Genomic DNA, 23053 nt, shown 5'->3' with positions numbered 1-23053 from the left:
AACTATAAACAGTAGCAGTCAAATGCCGTATGGATAATCTTTATCAGCTAGAAAAAAATTAATTTGATTTTCTTAGAAACCTTAATTTTATTTTTAAGAGTTTAAACTTTAAAAGTTTAAAAACTGCATGGTACAATTACTTTATGGAAGTCTCATCAAATAGGATACCTTATAATTCTTATGCCTTATATTTCCTTCCTTATTGACTACTTATTTTATAATGGCTTCTAGAAGCTCATGAGAAATACTAATTCATTTAGTTTATATTTCTCCCATCAATAACCTCAAACTATTGGCAAAGCAATGTGAAAGAAAATTCAAGTAACTTCTGTCACATTTGGAAAACTTAAGAGGAGGAAATAAAATATTCTAATCGGGTGTATTTTGACTTCAACTAAATTTATTGGCTAAAATTCTGTGCATTTGAAGGTCAGAATTGTTTACTTGGCTATGTCCAATATTAATCAGTTAGGTTAGGTACATACTATTTGCATATTGAAATGCATTATTGCCTTTTCCAAATTAAAAAGCAAATTATGTCTGACACTACTACCCTACCCAGTTCCAGTTTCTGGCAGTAGAGTATACACACATGTCTATGGTACTTATACCTATCAACCATCGTTAAATCAGAGCTGACACTATTTCTATATAAAGAGCATTCTCTACTTATCCTAATTGTAGCCATTATCTTGCCTTCTGGGGACATGGAGAGAAGTGCCAATCCTAGACTAGAAAGGGGTGATTCCTAACCAGAAGTCCTCTTCTACTTCATCGTTACCCCCATGCTTGGGGTCAGTCATGACCAGATGGTAGTGATGGTGGGAGTGAGGGGCCAAGTCCTAACCACTGCTGATTGCTCTCTCCACTCATGTCTTTGCCCATCAACATATCAGTCTCTCTACTTCCTGGAAGCACGTGTACTCTGATCATTTTAAGGATCCAGAAGTCAAGGTATTTGAACTGCTATTCATCAGGTTTTCTGATTTCAAATCCATTTTTTTCTGTAACTATACCACAGCCCACAGACTCTCACTTTTTTTTTTTTTTTTTTTTTTTTTTTTTTTTTTTTTTTTTTTGAGACAGAGTCTCTCTCTGTTACCAGGCTGGAGTACAGTGGCACCATCTTGGCTCACTGCAGCCTCAGCCTCCCAGGTTCAAGCAATTCTCCTGCCTCAGCCTCCCGAGAAGCTGGGATTACAGGCACGTGCCACCATACCAGGCTAACTTTCATATTTTTAGTAGAGATGAGGTTTCACCATGTTGGCCAGGAGGGTCTTGATCTCCCGACCTCATGATCCACCCACCCACCTCGGCCTCCCAAAGTGCTGAGATTATAGGTGTGAGCCACCATGCCCTTCCTAGAAGTCAAGTTATTTGTACTGCTGTTTATTAGGTTTTCTGATTTCAGATCAATTTTTTTTTGTGACTATACCACAGCCTCTCAGTTTTAAATAATGCTAATCAACATTTGAAAAACTAATGACACATTCATAATTCCTTCAATAAATGTGTACTAAACACTAGTTGTATGGCAGGGACTGATCTGGTACACAAATGATCAGAGTTACTACCTTCAAAGAACTTTCGGCATAGGCTGGAAGTAGGATATGGAGATGTTTCACAGCAATTAGAAGTAGGGACAGAGCTCAATGAATACACTGAAGATGGATTGTGCATTTGTATATGGCAAGAGATCGGGGAAGCCTTCAAAGTCAGAGTGGTGGTTAAACATTCAGTCAATTTAGAGTAAGCGATGGTAAAAACGCTTTTATGTATCAAAGATTAACTTCTCTATGGTTTAGAAATTACAGCCAGGGTAGCAAACCCTATGGTCTTTATCAACCACACTGGGATTAGCAGGGACATGAAATAACAATTCCTTAGGCTTATTTCCTCAAAGGATACATCCCAACGTTCAGACTTGATATATTGGGTTACTGTGCAGTCTAGTAAGCTAGCTTTTGGGTTCTGGGCTGTTTGACCAGGTTCAAGTCCTTCTACACCATCTAGAGCTGACAGACAGTAGAAAAGTTGCTTGAGTTCCTGTTTCCAAAAATGGAAATTTTCAAAGCATGTTACATGCACTGTTGTAACATGCTTTGTTGTTACATGCACTGTTGTAACATGCTTTGAAAATTTCCGTTTTTGTCAGTTAGCCTGGATACTCTAAAGCACTTCTCACAGCAATACAAGTAAATTACAACAAGAAATGTTTACAGTACTGATGGGCTTGCAGGACATCTCTAAAGGGTACAATGAACTAAAACACAAAGAGTGAGTGGTGAGAAACGGGTAAACTGTGATTGCCATGGGGCCAAATGTTGAAATAACATTGTGATGAGAAGCCTAAGCCTGGGGCTCAATTCAAGGAGGGAGAGATAAACACAAGATTTACTTTAAGCCCAAATCCTTAAAGGGACTAGAATAGCTCCTAGGTTAGCACAATAACAGGGGGAGAGCCAGAGTTGGTGTATGGATCATAGTTTACTAATCCCAGATACAAGATAACAATACTACTTAACATATGTAACTGTTTTATGATTTATAAAATCTTTCCTCTTATCTTATCCAATTTAATCCTTATACAACTCCTGTAAGGTAACTAAAAGAATTACATTCTGCCCTTGGTATGCCACTGCCCTGAAACCTTTATTTTGAAAAAAATATACGGATGACTTTTCTTTCTGGAATACTCAGCACCCCTGGGGTCCTCTTTGTGCCCCTGGCTTTACTGCAGTATTGTGTCAAGATGACCATGGCAGGACGTGTGTGCAGTATGCACAAGAGTGTGCACCAAGGAACAGGAAGAGAAGATTCTTCTGTATCTAATACAATGTACCATTAATAAGACATTAGTGTACCACTAATAAGACATGAGGTACTAGAAAATTAATGTTAGATACAAACCAAAGAAGACTAGGCAAGATGCTAAAACTTCATAGAAAGAGGAGACGGAAAGGCTGAAGAAATGTTGAAAATGCTCTTTTGGGTACGACAACTAGCATCAGTTGAACTAACTGCAGAATAAAATGGTCTGTTTTAGCCTAATTATGTTGCATTTTCTTTCCTCTAAGTATGTGTGTCCTTTACCACAGAAGCCAATGAAGGCCATGAATCAACACACTGCTGATGCTTACCTTGATGATTCTGTTGTCCTGGCAATGGCCAGGAAGAATAGGAAATTTATGTACAACAAAACTTACAATGTCCAAGAAATTCCTCTTCCCACTTTGAATATGTTATAACGATGTCATTCATCTAGGCAAGATTTACTCAGCATTGTAGACCAGGACCATAGCTCAGAAATTTTCTCATTAAACCCTTGCATTTAAGTGGAGTCTATAAAGATTCAGAGGGGAGAGATCAGGTTATAAACAGTGATCATATATTTGTTGTTGCACAGATGAGTTGTAAATATGTAGAAGTTACTTTCAATTCATTGTAATTCTTTTAAAATTATTTATTATTTAATTTTTTTGAGATGCGGTCTCACTATGTTGCCCAGGCTGGACTCAAACTCCTGGCCTCAAGCAATCCTCCCTCGTCAGCCCCCTGAGAACTCATCATAATTCTATAAAGACATCTTATTTGTTTGCATTGGAAGACATAAATAAATGCCAGTGCAGGAAAGAGAAGTAAAAAGGTGGAGACAGAGGGGAAAATTAACATCATATCTACTATGTGAAACATGGAACATACTTTTCATGCTACATTGAATTTAGTTATCACAAGTCTGCCAGGAGGTTTGACTCTCATTTTGCAAAACAGGAAATTAAGATTTAACAACACATCCCAGGCCCTCTGCTTGTGAGTTGCAGAGCTGATGTCTGAACTCATGTCTATATTGGCTGCAAAGCGCGTATCATTGTACACATTGCCTTCACAACAAGGAATTCTACATTTTGGGAATGACTATAGAAAGAAAACATGAGTAGAAAATAATATAAACAACTTCAATTGTACGATGGCATATGATAAAAGTCTATTCATTGGTCTAAATATCACGCTGCAGCACTGTTTTTCCCCTATACTGGGCTATTTTTTTTTAACACTCCTCTCCTCCCTTGAAGAAAACTTTTTCAACAACAATCACAAAGAAAAACATTTCACCACCAGTAAACACTGTTTCACTGTTGTAAATTTAAAACACAAATGAATATTCTGGGTTGTCACACAATGTGACAAAACTGAATGAACTGAAGATGTATTTCTTTGCACAATCATTGGCTATAATCATTTATTTGGAAACTATTTAAATGCCCAATATGTAGTAGCCCAAGGGTTAAAGACACAACCTGTACCAAAAGTACTGAACATCATTGCAAAGTTTTAGGAACTAATTCTGGAAACTAATGTGTGGAGCCAAATCCCATGTGTTAGGGCTGACTACGTAACTAGGAGTCCTCCAAACTCACTTTCATGTAAATTTATGTTTATTGAAAGGTGCTCGTTTGGAGATGAAATATATGTTACTAAAATTCGACAGTAACTGCAGCAGTTGTTTAGAACTTAAATCAACACAACACATTTTATTTTTTAGGGGGATATTTTACGACTGAGACTGCTTAGAATGAGGCATGATAATAATAAAAAGTCAGCTGACATTTTTGTCCATTTTATCATTGTTGTAAAGTCATTTTCAGATAACTTGTCCCCTTCATTGTCTGCAGTGCCTTGGACAGACCATTCTCATCATCCTGCCATGGTATGTCACTGCCCTGAAATCTTTATTTTGAAAAAAATAGATGGGTGGCTTTTCTTTCTGGCATACTCCCTTACTTCACAGCACCGTGAGGTCCTCTTAGTGCCCCTCTGTCACTGGCTTTACTGTGGTATTGTGTCAAGATGATCATGGCAGGGTGTGTATGAGGTGCGCACATGAGTGTGCACAAAGAAGCAGGAGGAGAATGTTCTTCAGTATCAAATATAGCACTCCACAGAGCTAATCATCTACGGGGTGACTTCCTGGGAGGATCAATGCTCCACTATTCCAGAACATTTTCTAGTAGTGACCCTCACTAGTCTGGGGAGAGTATTCTAAACGAAAATGGATGATAATAGGGAATGCTGGGGGATCACACCAGGCACAATGCCACACTTCAGGCAGTATATCACTACTCACTTATCAATGCTGGCTTTACTTCTGACAAATTCAGATGGGCACAAGGGCTCCCCAAGCTAGGAGATTGTTTGATTTTAGCTTTGGCTACTCTGGCTCCAGCTTCACTACAGTGGCATTGCTGGTCAAGATCCCAACTGAAGTCGTCATTTGAATTTAGGCCAAATCACCCTTTGACTCATTCTTTAAAGAGGTTAATAGCCTAACTTTAATTAAGCTCTGTTTGCATGTAATTTTCAAAAGAGCTGTAGAAAAGGGAAACTATCATTTGCCCCATTTTATGGATGAAGAAACAGAGGTTTGAGGAGAATAAGAAACTTGCACCAAGTCAGGAAACCAGTAGGCAACAGAGCTGGATCTCCAAGACAGTTCTGATTCCTAAATACATTCTCTTAACCTGTATAGTGTATTTCTGAGTAATAGAGCGGTTAGAACACCTATCTACATTAGGCAGACATCCAAACTGACAAACTTAGCTTAATATTAAAGCACTCCTCCTAGAAAGGTATAGGTTTGTCCTTTGCAACACTCATGAAGATATTTTTACCCAAGAACCCTAGAACCTAGGTAACCTCATCCAGAGCATAGGTCCACATAAAAGAGAAAGGTTATAATTGAAAATACAACTATTAAACATAACATTATGTTTCAGACATGATTCCTACCATGTCTTCAGGTAAAGAATATCACATTCCTTGAAGTATACTTGATGAAGATTTTACGTATTTATCTTATTAATAATAATCATTTACCTGTAAACCACATTATTTAGGAAGTTTCCTTTAGATTTCATCTAAACGCCTCTGTAGAAATGCCGGCAGTGTTAGAATTAATCATGGTCACCATTCCACCCAGATTCTAGTGTGGGTGAGTGTTGGCCATAATGTCAAAGACGGTCTAGCTTCTAGCCCCTTCATGAATGAGAAATGCAGTTCCAGCTCCTCATGCGTGTTGTCATAGAATATCAGCAGAAGCATCTCCAGGGCTGGAAGCAGGACACTTTGGAAACTGGTGCTTGATGGATTCCTATATTCAGTGGTCCCAACCCTTGGAGGCGTTGAAGGCATTTTCTTATATCAGTCTATGGTTTCATTTTAAAGAATGGCTCTAAATACATTTCAAGGTAGTTCAACCTACATTTGATATTTATGATTCTTTAAAAGTATATACAATTCTGTGTTTATAAGATCTGAGTGGCACTTATTCTGTTTCTTGAGGGAAAATAGGGTCAGTTCATGCTTGATCCTCTTGTTCTTTCTCTATGCCCCCAATAACACTGGAAATTATAATGCTGCCACTTCCAGTGGCATCTGTTTAGCTTTGGTTCCTTCACACATATTTGAACTTCCTTGACAAATCTGTGAGATAGATGGAGCAGGTATTGTCTTCCATATTTAATACATGAGAACATTGAGGTTTAAAATATTTAGTAGTAGGAGTACTGGGTGTATAATTCAAATCCTTCTACAATGGTGTGCTTCTCCTCCCAAAGCCCCAATTTATAGTATTTGCTGATTTTCAGGTGATAGTAATTCTACTACAGTGAATTTCAAGCTACCAACATGATGTGACCACATGCAGCATTAGGATGAGATGTACAAAACTGGCTCTCTTAAGCCAGTACATCTAGCTCCAGTACAACACAGGATCCTTTGACCCCTACCCCAGTGTTCTTTATAGGCCATCAAATTAAGTATCTATGATGTTAATTGAAACATATATCTATCACCATGTCCTGGAGAGGATGCCTTACGTGTATAGGCGTGCACAATATGGAGATCCCTTATGAGAAAATCAGTCAGAGACATTTCTTCTGCACACTTTGACATGCTCAAGTTTTAATCATTCTACTCTGGTTACCATCAAGTGGACTAGAGAAGGTGGCCCTGAAGTAATCCAGGGCTGTTCCTTTATATAGGGATGAGTCAGAGATCAACAGCTTGTTTCAGTCAATCCCATTCACATAGATCTTCTAGTCAAAGATCTCCAGATGCTTTCCATGCTTGTCTAACCATACCCATTTTATAGACAGGAAAGTCCAACGTCCAGGAAATTAAATGGCATGCTCAATGTCACACAGTACATAGAGCTGGAGTCAAGACTGGAATGCTTCCCTACTGTGCCAGGATGCTTAGTCTATCGCCATAAAAAACAAAGACTTCTGAAAAATGTGGCAGAGTTCAGAATACCTATCAGAGGCAATATAGAATATCAAAAGAGAGAACGTTGTGGGCCAACAGACATTCCACAAAGCCTGTTTTTGTCATGGTTTTTAGACAACGCTCCATGGAGCCTCAAGGGGCTGAGGGGCCTAGGAACATAGAAAGAGATCGGCCTAAGGGGGCAAGACTGGAATCCCCCAGCGAATGTGAATTAAAACCCTCTGCATTCCTCTGTTTTACATATTGGGAGTCAGATTAAGATTTCATCTGGAAAGAGGGTTCTGTGACATAAAAAAATAGTTAGAAAACCCCAACCAAGGCCAAAGTCTAGATTGTTAATTTTCAAACAAAGCTCTTTGGTGAGAGTTACTGGCTCTCATAAACTGAAGGAGCCTCTGGCTGCTCTTTTCTCACGATCTGGAGAGATAATGTATGTGCAAACACACTGAAAATAAAGAAGGTGTATGCAACCTGAAGTCAACACAGGCCCTTTAACCCCGGTCTGATCCTTTCTGAAAGGCAGTGGACATTTCAGTGCCATGTAGATTTTTCTATTATATGACTTCCCAAACATGCAGATACTCCAGGTCCTCAGCTGACATCTTGGAGGCCAGCCATGACTTCTGGCTGCCTGAACAAGTTCACAAAGGTAACTACTCTTCCCACACTTGCTGGGGTGACACTATCATAGGCCACACAGACCTCGACGAGTCCTCTGTGAAAACAGATGCAGCGGCTGGGAATAACAATAAACATCAGGTTTTCAGACCTACAAATAATGCAGTCACTTCATGCTGCATGTCAGATGAAAAACTGAAAAAACTGTGAAAGCAAATGAAATATGGCCTGAGAAGGATTCCATACTGCTATACTTGAGTCCTTGTGGATGAACTGTAACCTAGCTTAATAGTCAGATTGAAAACCTAACTTAGGAGTATGAGCCTGTAATAATCGCTAAGTCTTGGCCAATCCCAGTGGCCATACTGCAACCATTCATACACTGCTAAGTGTTCAAACTGTGTTCAAATAAGGCAAATGCCAAGCTATAACCAATCCAGCCACTCGGTACCTCAGTTCCAATTTCATCTTCTTTCACTACGTGGCTGCGCTGGAGTCTCCGTGAATCTGGTGTGACTCTGGGGGCTGCTCGATTCACGAATCATTCATTGCTGAATTAAACTCCATTAAATTTAATTTGGCTGAAATTTTTCTTTTATCAAAACAAAGAAAAATGTCTTAAGTAGCCAAAATAATTCAATTGTTTTAAGTAGGAAAGAGACATACAGGGAACGTACTGAGTCAAATGGTGTAGATTTAGTTTGTATTATACTATATTAACGTAGGCTCCACTCAGAACCGATATTAAGTACTAAATATTGTCAGAGACAACATTATAAGCATATAAAGACAGACTTATACTCAAGAACATATTTTTAGACAAATATTCATCCTGAAGCTACAATGCAAAAATACATAGGAAGAGAATACTTATATATTGCCCATTACTATTATGGTTTAAAGTATTTAAATGTTCGTATTTATGTATAAAACATTTAACTATATGTTTGTTCATGTAAGGGCATTTATAGTGTTCTTTTAAAGATGACTAAAATGTTATATAATTTCTTGTTGGAATAAAAAGACTTTAGGGCTGATATTATTATTTAAAATGCAATTTAATAACTTAAAATATTCAAACCATATAAAATGACTATGAATTAAAGCATTTGTGGAATCAAGGTTGGAATACTAATATCTATTAGGATAAGGATTATTAAATATTTTGTATTTTTCTAGATTTTGATGAGTATATAAAGTGAGGCTAAAATTTAGTTTTAGCTTATCAAGGCCTCCCCATTTCACTGTCTTTTAAGATGATATGCACTAAGAGAAAATGCTTGAATCATGTTGGTTGCTAATAAATGTAACACATTGAAAATAGCTGTTAGTATCTTACTAAAAAATCCTTACTAAAAAATGCAGGCAGAGATGGAAAATATTCCTCTCTATTACTCTCAAAGCTTAAATTTCACCATACTTACCAGGCATGTAAAAAGTTAATCTTTAGCAAAGCAAATGTGCTTAAAATAGTTAGTCTATTGTTCTCAACAAGTTATAAACCTGGATTATAAAACTGTTAAACACTAGAGATACAAAACTCAAATACACGAATTCTTTGGCACACTTTTTTTTCCTTCTATGTTACTTTCCTTTTATAAAAGCTCAGGTTTTATGACTGAGGATTTAAAAAAAGAGAGAGAGAAAAGGAATGCAAACTTCTATACAGAAAGCCAAGTGCTAAGAGCCATATTTTAAAGTAGCATACACTATCGTTTAAATCACAGTTTCGGATTTGGCTGCTTTGTTGTAACAAAACATTTCATGGTCAAACATTTTATTAATATGATATTAAGAAATATAATATTAATATATGACATTTAGACATATAATATTAATAAATATTACTAATTATATTGATACACAGAATAAAAGAAAAACTAACTCAAATAATATGCTAAAATGTCCTCTAAAGCTAAATTTTCTTAGACCCCCCCGCAGGCTACTACTGACAGAAAATAACAAGAGTGGAAGATATTCTCAACATCATCACAACCCTGAAAAGTTGCCATTTTTACCTCACTTTATAGACAGGCAACCTCAAGCCCAGGCACACTGAGGTCTGCTGGAATTTGATTTTCTTTTCTTTTCTTTTTTGAACCCAGATCTTCTGATACCAAGTCATTTTCTTTTCCTATTTATACAAAATTGTTTCAACAGATGACCATATCCCAATTTAAAAGAAAATAAGGAGATAATTTACAGAAATATAGACAAATTAGGAGAGGATTGAATTATTCATTTCTCACAAAGGATTCACCCCCAGATTAAGTTATCAGCTCCTATAACTCCTCTAGAGGCCAAAACTTGTCCTCAGTATTTGAGCAAACTTTCTGTAAATACGAAGTAGCTTTGTAGATAGAGCCAAGCTTGGCGAGTGATCAAATTTATGTGTGCTTCAGTTGCAGTATCAAAAAAGAAAAAAAAAAGGTCTTAAGTGTGTCTATAATGGAGAAAGGGACGTAAACAACCATAAACATGGACACAAACATTTGAAGCCACAATTTTAGGCACTGGACAACAGTCCATGGCTGTGATCCTTGAGAGCAGGAAGACACAGGAGATAAGCTTTATGTTTATCTTGGCTTTTTGCCTTGGGGCACTTTTCAAATTGCAACTAGGGCAAGTGGAACCCAGAGAGCAGCTGAGTGAAGAAAACTGAGACCTGATTTTTGGGTGGCAGATATGGTAGGAATTTGTGGAGCAGGGTATTAGAGAGGAAGCTGCACAAGAAAAGAAACACTCTAGAAACATGTATGGGGGTTTCTTGAGCCTTTAGACAAATATTAAGAAAATCGTATGCGAGACCTACCCCAAGCAGCTATTCTGTGAGCAGAAAAGGGTGTTCGAGGGCTACTAAATGTCAGATGTTAGAGTTCCAACCAGCCAAGGAAAAGAGACGTTGCTGAACACTCTCAAGATTCAGCTGAGACTCCAAAAAAGGCAATGCCTTAGAAGGACTACTCTAATCCTAAAACAAGGATCACTCTAGGTTTGCCCTAACAGAATCTAAAACCAGGCCTCCATTAGTTCCAGCTGATCTGCCAGAAAATTAAATGCCTGCCAGAACAAAACTCATTACTCTTTAAAGGAAGACAATCTAAAGTTTTTAAAGAAAAACATCTAAAGTTTTAACATTGTCACATCGACAGAGTCCACCAAAAAATAAAAAATTACTACATATGTGATCTGGCTGACATCTAAAGTGAATAGTTGTTGTTTCTGCCTGTCCAAAATATCTGTCTCATACTTTTTTTTTTTTTTGAGACAGGGCCTCACTCTGTCACTTAGGCTACAGTGCAGTGCAGTGGCATGATGGCAGCTCGCTGCAGCCTTGGCCTCCTGGACTCAAGCAATCCTCTCCCCTCAGCCTCCCAGGTAGCTGGGACCATAGGTGTACACCACCATACTTTGCTAATTTATTTTTTATTTTTATTTTTTTTTGTAGAGATGGATCTCCCTTTGCTGCCTGGGCTAGTTTTGATCTTCTGGGCTCAAGTGATCCTCCGGCCTTGGCCTCCCAGTCTCCTACTTTTAAGAACACAAATTCATAGCAAGAGAATCTTTCTTTCCCCCAGGGAGCACATTCCATTTGGTCCAGCCACGGCCCATTCTTACTAGTGGCCAAGTGACCAAAGGAAATAGGATGTCCTATTTCTTGGACACAGGGAGGGGCACATGACCCAATTTGGGCCAATTACTGTCCTCTTTGGCATATGTCCGTAAAAGTGTTGTCATTCAAACTAAGTGGTGTAAGGGTGAGGGGGCTGATGGCATTATGTGTGCTACAGGAAGCAAGTCTGTTCTAGAGATGGGGAGATGTGGCTGTGATGATTTCATTTGTGCCCTTGGATTTAGCCCTGTCAAAAGGATTTTGCAAACCTGGTATGGTAAAATTCAGAAGTGTTTTAGTTCTGGATTATTAACAATACCAGTTCTGATAGAGTCTTAGATGCTCAAGTTAGCACACATGCTACACTGTGACCCAGAATGTAACTTTCTAGTGAGAGAATCAACATTTGATAGCTGAAAATTGATAGTCCTGGCTCCTTGTTAAAAGCTGTGTTATCTTGGGCCAATCTCTTACCTTCTCTCCTCCTCTCTGTACACTGAGAACAGAGGCCTTCTAGGGCTCTTTCTAGCTGCAAAATTCCATGAGTCTATGAAATAAGGGACTTTCCACAGTCAGCTAGATAACAAGTTTAATGGTAATTTACAAAAGTGACTTCTTCAAGCCAACAAAGAAAGGGTGTAAAATGAGAGATACAGGAATCCAGTGGCAAAGCTTAAAGAAAAAGCTCATATAGCCTCTCAATGACCCAATTTGCTGATTCTTTGATCAATTCTTCTCCTTTTGTTTGCAAGGTTGAATTAGACCAATTCTATCATCTAGTAATTTGGGCTCCCGAGAAACTCATTGTGAGTGAGGCAGAAACTGAAACAGGCAGGCGCATTATTGTTTTCTCTCAGCAGCTGTCTCTTAAAGATTTTGAAAAAAAAATCACATTTTTCCAGTTCCCACTTTCTAATATGTAAAATTACTCATGATTATTTAAGACTGATATTACAAATAAAAATAAGAAAAGATTGTGCAAGTATTTGGATAAATGTAGTAAAATTATATTTGCTCATCGTCTCTGCATTTGTTAGGATCACCAGAAAGACTAATAGTGAACAAGCACTTGCTTTAAATCTATGGTATTTACTGATTTGTTTTAATGAAAACAGGCTCAGTGGGAAATTCCTACTGTATTTGCAAAGAGACCATGTTACCTATCTCTTAGCCTTGTGATCATGGTGATCATGGAAAGGCTAGTTCTTAGAAGTGAGATATGAATAAAGATAAATCCTAGTGACCTATACAAACACTGGTTATCTGTTTCCTGCCACAACGGTGCTCAAGGTTGGCTGTATATAGGCCATTGAGCCTTTCCTCTTTAGAAGGACAGCAGTTGAGAAAGGGCTTCAGGGAGACAATGGGAGGTGCCACAGACAGGAAATATATGAACTGAGAGTTTCCAACTAAAAAGCTCATTAATAAACATGTATGAATTCTCTTCTATTCATAAATATTATTCTAGGCAACTAACTGTATTAATAAAAATTTTACTATATCAATTTTATTCTCATGTGTCTTTTGATAAAGAATGTTAGGAAAAAAATCTAGAAATATAAGCAAAAAGAAAACAAAATTTTCCAAAATCCAGCAACTCAAACATTAACTGTGTCTTCACAATTAGGTATACACTTTTCCAGTTTTTAAAAAAATGCCAGCGCCATTTGAAAGCATTTTATAATCATCATCTCATTTAACCCTTACAGCAACTCAATGAGGCAGTTATTCATATTATTCCCACTTTACAGATGAGAGTCACACAGCCCTGCCTAATTTCAAAGCCTGTGCATTTAAGCACTAAACTGCCTTCAATGCATATATGTAAATATATAAATTGTATATACATATACATATTCATAGATGCATGTATGCACTCATTTCTACATTCATATAAGCACCAATTTGTATAACTGTACCCTAAATGTTATAACTATATATAGTAATTTGTAATTTATATTTCTCACAACATATCAAGCAAAGCTTTCCAATTAGGTCACAGGAAGCCGCAGACTGCGAGACAGGAAAGGTCAGCCGCTATTTGTTAGCTATTGAGCTCCAGAAGGGAGAATCAAGGGTACAAAATCTTGAGAAGAATATTATCTGACATGATCAAGGGTACAAAATCTTGAGAAGAATATTATCTGACATGGAAAAGGACCTGTGTCTTAAGCCAAGAGAAACTCCTGAGTCTGCTCAAAGTAGAAAAGTTTTTGAGCTATAATAGAATGTGTCCGGGTGTTTCTTCATTACTCATGTTGTCTGAGCCACTTTCCCCCTCTAGGAGTGGAAGGGACTAGAAGGCAAGTCCCTATTCAGCATGAGGCTTGTGTAACAAGTCTCTATAATTCAGAAAGGTGACTAAGCAAGTAGACTTGAGGTCCGTACTCAGCCTCATAGAGCTGAGCATAGTCAATGAATGTTTTATAAAAGTGATGTGTGACTCCCAAGCTTCATCTACAACTCTACAAGTGACAAATCAACTTAGATCCTCGCTGCTACAACTCAGCAGTTCACAGCAAACTAATTCTTGTTCTCTTTAAACCCTGTTACTTCCAGGTCCCCCCTTATCCCCTTTCAAAAATGATTGTTACCACCACTACTGCAATTTATCTGGCAGAAAAATTTGGACCCACCTCTTACTCTCCCTTCTTCATTCCTCCCTCCTCTCCTCATGTAGTAACCTTACACATTCTTCTTTTTTGATATTCTGGCATTGGTTTCTTCCTTTATATGCCCATTGCCTTGGCCCTGGTCAGTGTTCTTATGATGTTCTTATAAATACTGCCATCATTTTACTATGAGCAGCATTAAGAAGGAAATAGGCCACTAATAATAATTGTTCTGGAACAACAGGTTTAAACTTGATTGTCCTGGCACACTAGATGTATGTTTACCCACTTATGCAACCCCATCATCCTCTTTCTCCCTGTCTTCATTTTTCCTGCATACCACTGCCACATCCTTAAACATAAAGTATAAGCTTCCTGCTAAGGTTTTTGTTAAAATCAAATCCAGGCTTTATACTGCATTCAGAATAACTTCCAGATTTCTCAGTCAGGCCTTTATAATTTGGTGCCTCCTTAACCCTCTCAGTTTTTCTTCTGTGACTCTTTTCCATGACCCTGCCATTTCAATTAATTGTGATACTCAGGGTTCTTTAAACATACCAGGTATACTCCATCCACTACATCTTTGATTGTACCCCTCCCCCTCCTCTCAACCAGAGAATTCCTATCCCTTTCAAGTCCATTCACTTTTCACTACAGCCCTAAATGCTTAACCATACTGTCCTATGAACATATATTCTACCATTTTAGTGCTCAGAATGTATCATTCTATTCTCTACTTTTGTCTCTGTGTATCTCATCTAGACAAACAATAGTAAGAATAACTTATACCTAGAAAGAACTGTACAGTACACAAAGCACTTTCTAATACATTATCTGACTTGATCCTGAAAACCAGAAGGTAGCAATTACTTCTTCCAGTTTTGCAGATAAGAAAACTGAATCCAAAAGGCTAAAAGATATTGCCAAGTTTACACGGCCAAAATTCCCTTTTCTGGCTGGGCGCAGTGGCTCACGCCTGTAATCCCGACACTTTGGAAAGCCGAGGCAGGTGGATCATGAGGTCGAGAGATCAAGACCATCCTGGACAATATGGTGAAACCCTGTTTCTACTAAAAATACAAAAATTAGCTGGGTATGGTGATACATGCCTGTAGTCCCAGCTACTCTGGAGGCTGAGGCAGGAGAATCACTTGAACCCAGGAGGTAGAGGTTGCAGTGGGCTGAGATCACGTCACTGCATTCCAGCCTGGTGACAGTGTGAGACTCTGTCTCAAAAAAAAAAAAAAAAAAAAAAAAAAAAAAAAAATTACCATTTCTAAATTTAGTAAAATGAATAAAAATATCAAACCTTAGACAAAATGTACCAACGACATTCAAACAAAGGAAGAGATACACTCTCTGGTAAAGCCATATTTGAAAAATTGTGGCCAAGGAAAGGGAGATATGACAATACAAAGACCCAAAGACCAACACTAACTTCTAGCTCCAAAGCAGTTCCAGGAGAGAAAAGCACTTCTAGAGAGTTGAACAAATTTGGGGACAAACTTCCAAATGCCCTACAATCCAGAGGGCAGGACTCTGAGGGGTCAGTAGGCAGTTCTAGAATAAGCTTTTTAGAGTAGAAGTCCTGGCTCACTACTACCACGTTGACCCACCTAAGGTGAGAATGACTCCTTGGAAGGTGAAGCTATAGCAGGAGAAGTAAGTATATAGGACTAACTGTCTTTATCAAAAGCAAATGTTTCAAAACTCTCTCCAACTTATAGAATAATTTGAATCCAAGGGTTCCCACTTGTAAGACTGAAATATGACCTTGTCTTTAAAAAAAAAAATAGATCCCAGTATAAAATGTTAAATAAAATTGCAGAACAAAGAATAGAGCCCAAAGTAACCAACTATAACTAGCCATAATCTCAGTTGAGTCCTCTTCCCTACTCTCAAGCAAAAGAAAAATCCTAGTGCTACCCAACCAATGAAGTTCATTTCTCAAAGAAAACAAAAAGGTCTCGGGGAAGAAGCAGTACAACTCAAATATGATTTACAGATACAATCTTCAGAAAAATAGATGGTCTAGCTAGCACTTTCCACGTTAAATATGAGAAAGAAAAAAAATAAATGACAGCAACTATGCAAATATTTTTCAAAGCATAGAGGAAAGAGGAAAGAATGCAAGGAAAGGAGAAAAGTATCAAGCAAACACTGATAAAAAAATACCTTCTAGAAAATAACACTGGAGAAACAGAAAAATATCCACTTTGAATCATAAAAGACATTACAAAGAATGAGTTTGATGAAAGAATAAAGCCAAAGATAAGACAAACAGATAATAGAATGAACAGAAAAGAGTGAGTTTGGACCTTCGGATACAAAATTAAGACCAAAACACCACTTCTAGAGAACTGATAAATTCTAAATACAAAGCGTCATTAGGAAAAAAAAAAAATTAGGTTGGTAAATTTTGTCAAATGCCTTTTTGGTGTCTAATGCATCTATGCAGGTGACTGTACATTTTTGCTTCTTTTGCTAGTTAAGGATTAATATCCTTAATAAATAAATATTTTATAAATAATAAAAAATATCATTAAATAAATAGATAAAGATTATGAACAAGACTGGTAAACATTAACAACTACGTTAAAGTTATTGATGGAACAGGAAACCAAGCAATCTCAAATTTGGTTAAAAGGATTATAGCACATTTGTACCATGAAATGCAAGGAGCTCATTAAAAAGGCATTATTGAAATGGAGAGGGAATCTCCAAAATATACTATTAAGAGGAAAAATGCAAGGTCAGAAAAAGCGTAGAAAAATTCCACATATATTAAGAAACAGAAAAACAGAGAGAAGCCATCTATATCCTTACCATCTCTTTCCAATCATTACTAAATCATGCTTCATTTTCCAAAAGACTGAAGTGCAGTAATTTTTCTCCAACCACATGCTAGTCCAAGCTACTTTCACACTAGTCCAAACTGCCTTCATTTTTCCCCTTTCACTTCTGCAACAGCCTCCCAACTGAATTCCAACACAGTACTTATCCCCTTCTACCTAGTCTACACTCTAGCCATTCCAGGCACCCTCAGTTCCTTGAATAAGCTATGGTCCTGCTGGCACACGGTCTTCTGCATACTTTCTTGCCTCTATCTAGAACATTCCCCTCTAGTCTAACTCAATCTTCCAGTCTTCCTTCAGATTTCAGCACAAACATCCCTTCCTCAGAGAAACTCACATACTCTTTTATGCTGTATTTAATTTATAATTATACATTTACTTGTTTGCGATTAATATCTATTTCCTTTTGCCAGACTATAAGCTCTAGGAAAGTTGGTAACATGTGTGTTTGCTTAACATTGAATCTTCAACAAAGTACCCAGCTTAGCAGACAAACAGACAGACAAACCAACAAACAAACATTTCAATGTCTCTTTCCCCATTTATCTATTTACCTGTTTGTCTATCCCTCATCCATTCATCCATCCATATACCCATCCTTTCTTTAGCTGTATTAAAAATATCTGGAAGAAAACATTAGCCATTATTAATATCTAGGGATTGGGATTGAGGGAAGAAATGGGGGTAGGTAGAGACTTGCTCTTTATTTTTAATACGTGTATTTGTTTGCACATTTATTAATAGTAGGTACACTGAAAAGTTTAAAAATAATTCATATAACAAAACTACTACTTTCTTGTTGATGACACGAAATCAAGTGTATCTTAAAAATGTCTTCAGTCTACAAAGGTAATTAGTAGTATCTTCATATCCTGTCACTAGGACTATAATCATGTCTCTGAGGGACCTGCATACTAACACAATTCTCTTTTCTTGCCAACTCAGTTCAGTTCTATTTCAAGTATAAATAGATCTTCTAATAAGCATTCTTCTGCATGTTTGTATACTCATGCGAAGACATCTTTTTTCTCATTAAAGGTGTTAGAAAATTCCCCGAGGAAATTCAGTCATGTTGTCATAGTCTTTTCACAGAAAGGAACAACGTGTAGGAAACAGATTCTCTTGATTTTGATTAATGAACAAAGGAAACTCCAACCTAATTTGCCTTAAAGCACCTTTTCTTGATGCAACTACTAGCTCCTACCAACAATACAAGATGGTAAATTCTCAACAATTAGGAAAGAATTCTTCAAATTAGTAACTTAAGGGATCTTTCTTGGTCTCGATTTCTACTTAACCTACGGGCAAGTATCTTTTGGTCACCTTTTTAGTTTGGAGAATTAACACAGCAGCAATAGGGGCCATGCCAGGTCTTTCCACCTTTATACATGACTACTGTATATCCTTTTACTCATCAGATTTGGTTGAAGAAATGGGCCTCAGACTTCTAATTTTGGTTTCTACACAGGGCAAGTCTGGATTTAGAATACAACCATAGAATACCTCTGTAGAATGAGCCCTGTACATTAAAAGGAAAACTAGGTCTTTTAGTGTGTTTTCAGGTTTTCTAAATTGTTATAGAAGGGAGATGATCTTGTCTAACCATTTATCAAGTTCCGCATTCTTAGGTGTAGGATACTGTTACGACTTTAAGAACGTCTGGAGATGAAGATGAGCCATGAAGTATTATAAGAAATCATTCACAGCAAAGAAATCTTATTCAGATAACATCTAGCAGAACACTTGGGGGTGGAGCAATGGTGAAAGGAGGAGAAAATTTAGTAGGGATTTGATTCTGTGAAAATCTATGACCACCTTTAGAGGAGAGAAATCCAAAATCATTCACCCTCAGCATAATTTCCACCCTTAGTATAATTCACCATTAGTTTAATTAGAATGTGCCACTTCTGATTGCCAAAGTCCAAGGATTAGTCACTTGAATAGGAAGGGTTCTTCTTATACAAGTGACCTCTGCAAAAAGTCAGGATTACTTCCCAGTACTCTAGCACACTCCAATAAATACATTTCAGAATTTATTGATATGAAAACATTGTACTTAAAATCCATGCACCCTTGACCTATGTCATAGCAGTCAGAATAGGGGTTATCTTTGGAAAGGTAAATTGACTGTGAAGAGGTAGCCTCCTGGGTTTGGGAAATATTGTAAATTTTATCTGGCTTATGGCTCCACAGGTACACACCCATGGGAAAAGTCATTGAGCCACACATTGATGACTTGTGCACTGCATGAGTATAATACTTCAATTAAAACAAAATTTAAGTAAAAGTATAATGGTTTTCTGAGAAAGAAGATTAGGGAACTCTGCATTGAAGAAAGTATTTTTAATAAGAAAAACAATGTAATCTGATTGTCATTTCTAAGATCTAATAAAATGTTATGATATAATAAGAATTCCATTACAAATAATGTTTTACAGATGTCCTAAAGATGGGGCCCCATTAATAGCAGCAGGAGAATGAGAAAGTCATTTGAAATGCTCAATTTTTATTAACGATCAGATACAGACAATTGGCCATCAGCCTGCTACTTGGGAGAATAAACTACTTTGAAAATTTTTATAACAGAAATTTCTTTCCAACCTCCACTAATACTTAAAGGAGAACCAAAATTATGACAGCATTGCCAGAGAAAATCAACTACACTACAATTCACACACACACACACACACACACACACACACACACACACGGGGCATTTGTGCATGCTGAAGAAGCAAGGAGCAGCTGGATATGTTGTCACACTCTCTAGCTGTTGGGGAATTGCTCCCTCCTTTTCCACTCAGCATAATCTGCCTTTAAATCCTTGAGAGTGTGGACTACATATTGTAAACATGGATCCTACAATTACATTATCATTAGAATATAGGTAATAATGCACACTTACTCTAGCAACTAAGAACTAAATAATATGAGATGATGGTTTAACCAAAAAAAGCATAAATCCAGAAGCCAACAAATGACTGAGACAATTGGAACTACCTGAGTTCATTACCATCAATGGGAAGGCAAGTCTGTGTTCTCAAATGGAACTGGCCTATAGAGCTTCTAGAAAATTTCCAGATAAATCATCATGCATGAATCCCGCCCTTTTCCTGGAACATTTTGCCCAGTCCTAAATATCAACTCCTACTCTAAACTGAAAGTTCACATATTTCATTTCACAGACCATAGTCACAGTGGCAGGTTACTTCATGTGAAATGACAGGATGTACAATATGACTTTAAAAAAAAATACTTTCTTTTATCCCCTATTTAAGTGTGTACTTTCATACTTGTCAGCCTACACAGGGTTTCTTCAATAAGCTCAACTCAAATCCAGCCAAATCCAGCATCCCCCTAAACTCCCAAGGAGGAGGTTCCAGGGTCTCTTATAGACAGAGCCTCCTGAGGCCCACGTCTCCATTTCCACAGTCTGAATCTGAGCTCCTGCTCTCTCTACACGCCGTCTTTACCTTCATCCTGCATTCTCAATATCACAGACAAAAACCTGAGCTCAGGCAACAACCAAATTGTCTTCTATTTCTTTCTACTTGCCCTGTTCTTACCCTGCTTGCAAAGCGCCTCCCCAATATTTAGGGGCCTGCTCCTCTCTGCCTAACCACCTCCAGTCTCTCTATTCACCTGTCTACTTTTCACAGCCGGAGTTACTGTTTCAAAATACAGATATTACCACATGTTTGCTTACAGCCTTCTATGACTCCCCATTTCACAAGGAACAAAAACCCCAACCCCTTAGCTTGGTATTTAAGACCATCTACAAGGAAACTACAATCTAACTTTAAAAGTTAACCTTCACACCATGCTCTCACCTCTCTACCTTATGTTTTGGTCATATCTCCCATATTTCCTCTCAAACTCAAAACATCATCATATCTTTGCAAAACCAGTTCCCTTCAGTTTGAATGCTCTCCTCTCCCATGCATATTTCAATATCAATTTCAAGTGAGAAACAATATAATTTTGTGATAAGACACCAGACCTTGGCTTCAGGCAACCTGGTTCAAATCCAAGGGCTGCCACTTTCTTGTCATCAAATCTTAAGCAAGGTGCCTAACTAACCCTGAAGAGAAAGCCTCAGCTTCCTCATATCTATACAAAGAGGATGGATAACAGCCTCTATATTGCAGGGTTGTGGAGAGAAATCTAAATGAGTTAAAGCAGAGAAAGCACTTAACACAGTCCTTTGTATTTATTAGGCATTCATATTAGCTATTATTGTTATGGAACTTAATGTCATCTTCATTATTATCCACCTCAAGATTTTCCTGCCACATAAATTAGAATTCATACCTTTCTTCTCTTATCCCCTCTCCAGCATGCTCTCCATGGCTTTACATAAAATAATTGTCAAAACGTGACACATATGATAGTTATTTATGACTGCCTTACTTCCCAGGAAAGAATATATTTCATAAACAGTTCTTAGCACACAACCACATCTTAATCATCGGTAGTGATGGTTGTCTACCCAGTACTTTGCATTTTCTTCCCTCAGTTATGCCATCATTCATTCATGTCTTCCAAATCTACAATCATTTAGGCCAGCAACCTGGACAGTAGGTGAAAGTCCTCACTTCCCCATTTATGTACACTAATATTCACTAAACCTTGCAGAGTCTGCTCCCTTAACACACTATAACCTGACCCTCTCCAGCCCGGTTGGCATTGCTTTGCTCAATTGTTGTTCACAAAGAGTATTATAATTGTTTCTAACTACAGATTTTTAATCAAAGTAACCTCCCAAAACAAAACTTCTGATCACCCCTATGAGAACACCTACCACCCTGAAATTGTCTGCTTATTCATCTGCATTACCAACTAAATACCAAACTTCTTGCATGCAGGAAACATCTTTTGTTCAAAATGAGTGGCTTGGTGCCTGGCATGCAGTAGGCTATCAAAAAGCACATGTTGCAAAAATGAGTGCATCATTACATTCCATTACAACTCTCTCTGCTTAGGTTGAAACTGTATCCTTAGAAATGCTCCAAATATGGATTGTAGGCCACACCAATATAGCTCTAAGGTCGGGTCAAGGGGTTAGGAATTCCTCAGCGGGTTTAGGAATCCTGTTCCACTAGCTTCTATGGGAGACTTACAGGCCAGCAAAAGTAGGGAAAGAGACAGGCCCAGAGACAGGATGGGACCAGGAGAAACAATTAATGTGAGATCATCTCTCTTCTCTAGGGCATGATTGTCAGGTCAGTTCAATGTTTATTGCAACCTCATCCTTGTGTTCAGGGGCAACACAGTCCATGTAGAAAAACCTACCTACAACTATGAAGGGTATTGTCATGCACCACCCAGATCCCCTTCAGTAAGATACGACTGATTTCCCAGCTACTGAGAGTGTGGCTGACTCTGATGCACATTCCTTTGGCTGAAGAGAGCCTCCTTACCCAAAGTCATGCCCCTTCCCAAGCAACCCACATCCAGTGATTGGTTCATGCCAAGGTATAAAGGCCCAGCCCTATCACCCAACTTGGAACAACTCTGAAGGGCTACCCAAGTTTCACTACTCCTTAAATGTTGGCAGAGATATCTACTGAGACTCCATCACAGTCCAACTTCTCCCTGTATCCACACTCCACACCTGCTTCCTTCCTTTTCCTTCACAGACTGTGATCCGAGTAAACCTCCTGCTGATTACACTGTCTCCGAATCTGCTTTCCAGAGCGCCTAACCTGTAACAGCCGGAGATAAAGCATATAGAATGGAATTTAAAGACAGCACACATCATAACCCAAAGTTTGGTCCCTAGAACTGTTTTGCGTGGACTTCATAGGGGTAAAACACTGTGAACTAGTTGCCAACATTAAAAAATAATTTTTTAAAAGCCAAAGCTCTGGCAAGAATGGGCCGGTATTTGCTCATGGCACTGACAGCTGGAGTTGAGGGATAGTGTTCCATCTCGATGGCTCTCACTGGCTCCACTGTGTGACAGTCCCTACTGGCACCCTTCATTTATTTCCTTACCTGCCCGACCCTGAGGGCATTTGAGCTGATGGGTCACAACTGATGCCAGGATTCCCATCCCTAACCTCAAGGCA

At 38.0% G+C, this 23053-nt stretch overlaps 1 protein-coding gene across 32 annotated transcripts in view; it reads right to left on the bottom strand.

Moving 5' to 3' along the window:
- Positions 1-23053, bottom strand: part of THRB (thyroid hormone receptor beta) — a 371812-nt gene that overhangs the window by 240913 nt on the left and 107846 nt on the right. The window lies entirely within an intron of this gene.

Source organism: Macaca fascicularis, chromosome 2, assembly GCF_037993035.2.
Source record: "Macaca fascicularis isolate 582-1 chromosome 2, T2T-MFA8v1.1".
NCBI classification, from domain to species: Eukaryota; Metazoa; Chordata; class Mammalia; order Primates; family Cercopithecidae; genus Macaca; species Macaca fascicularis.
This window is presented reverse-complemented; position numbering and strand designations above follow the sequence as displayed.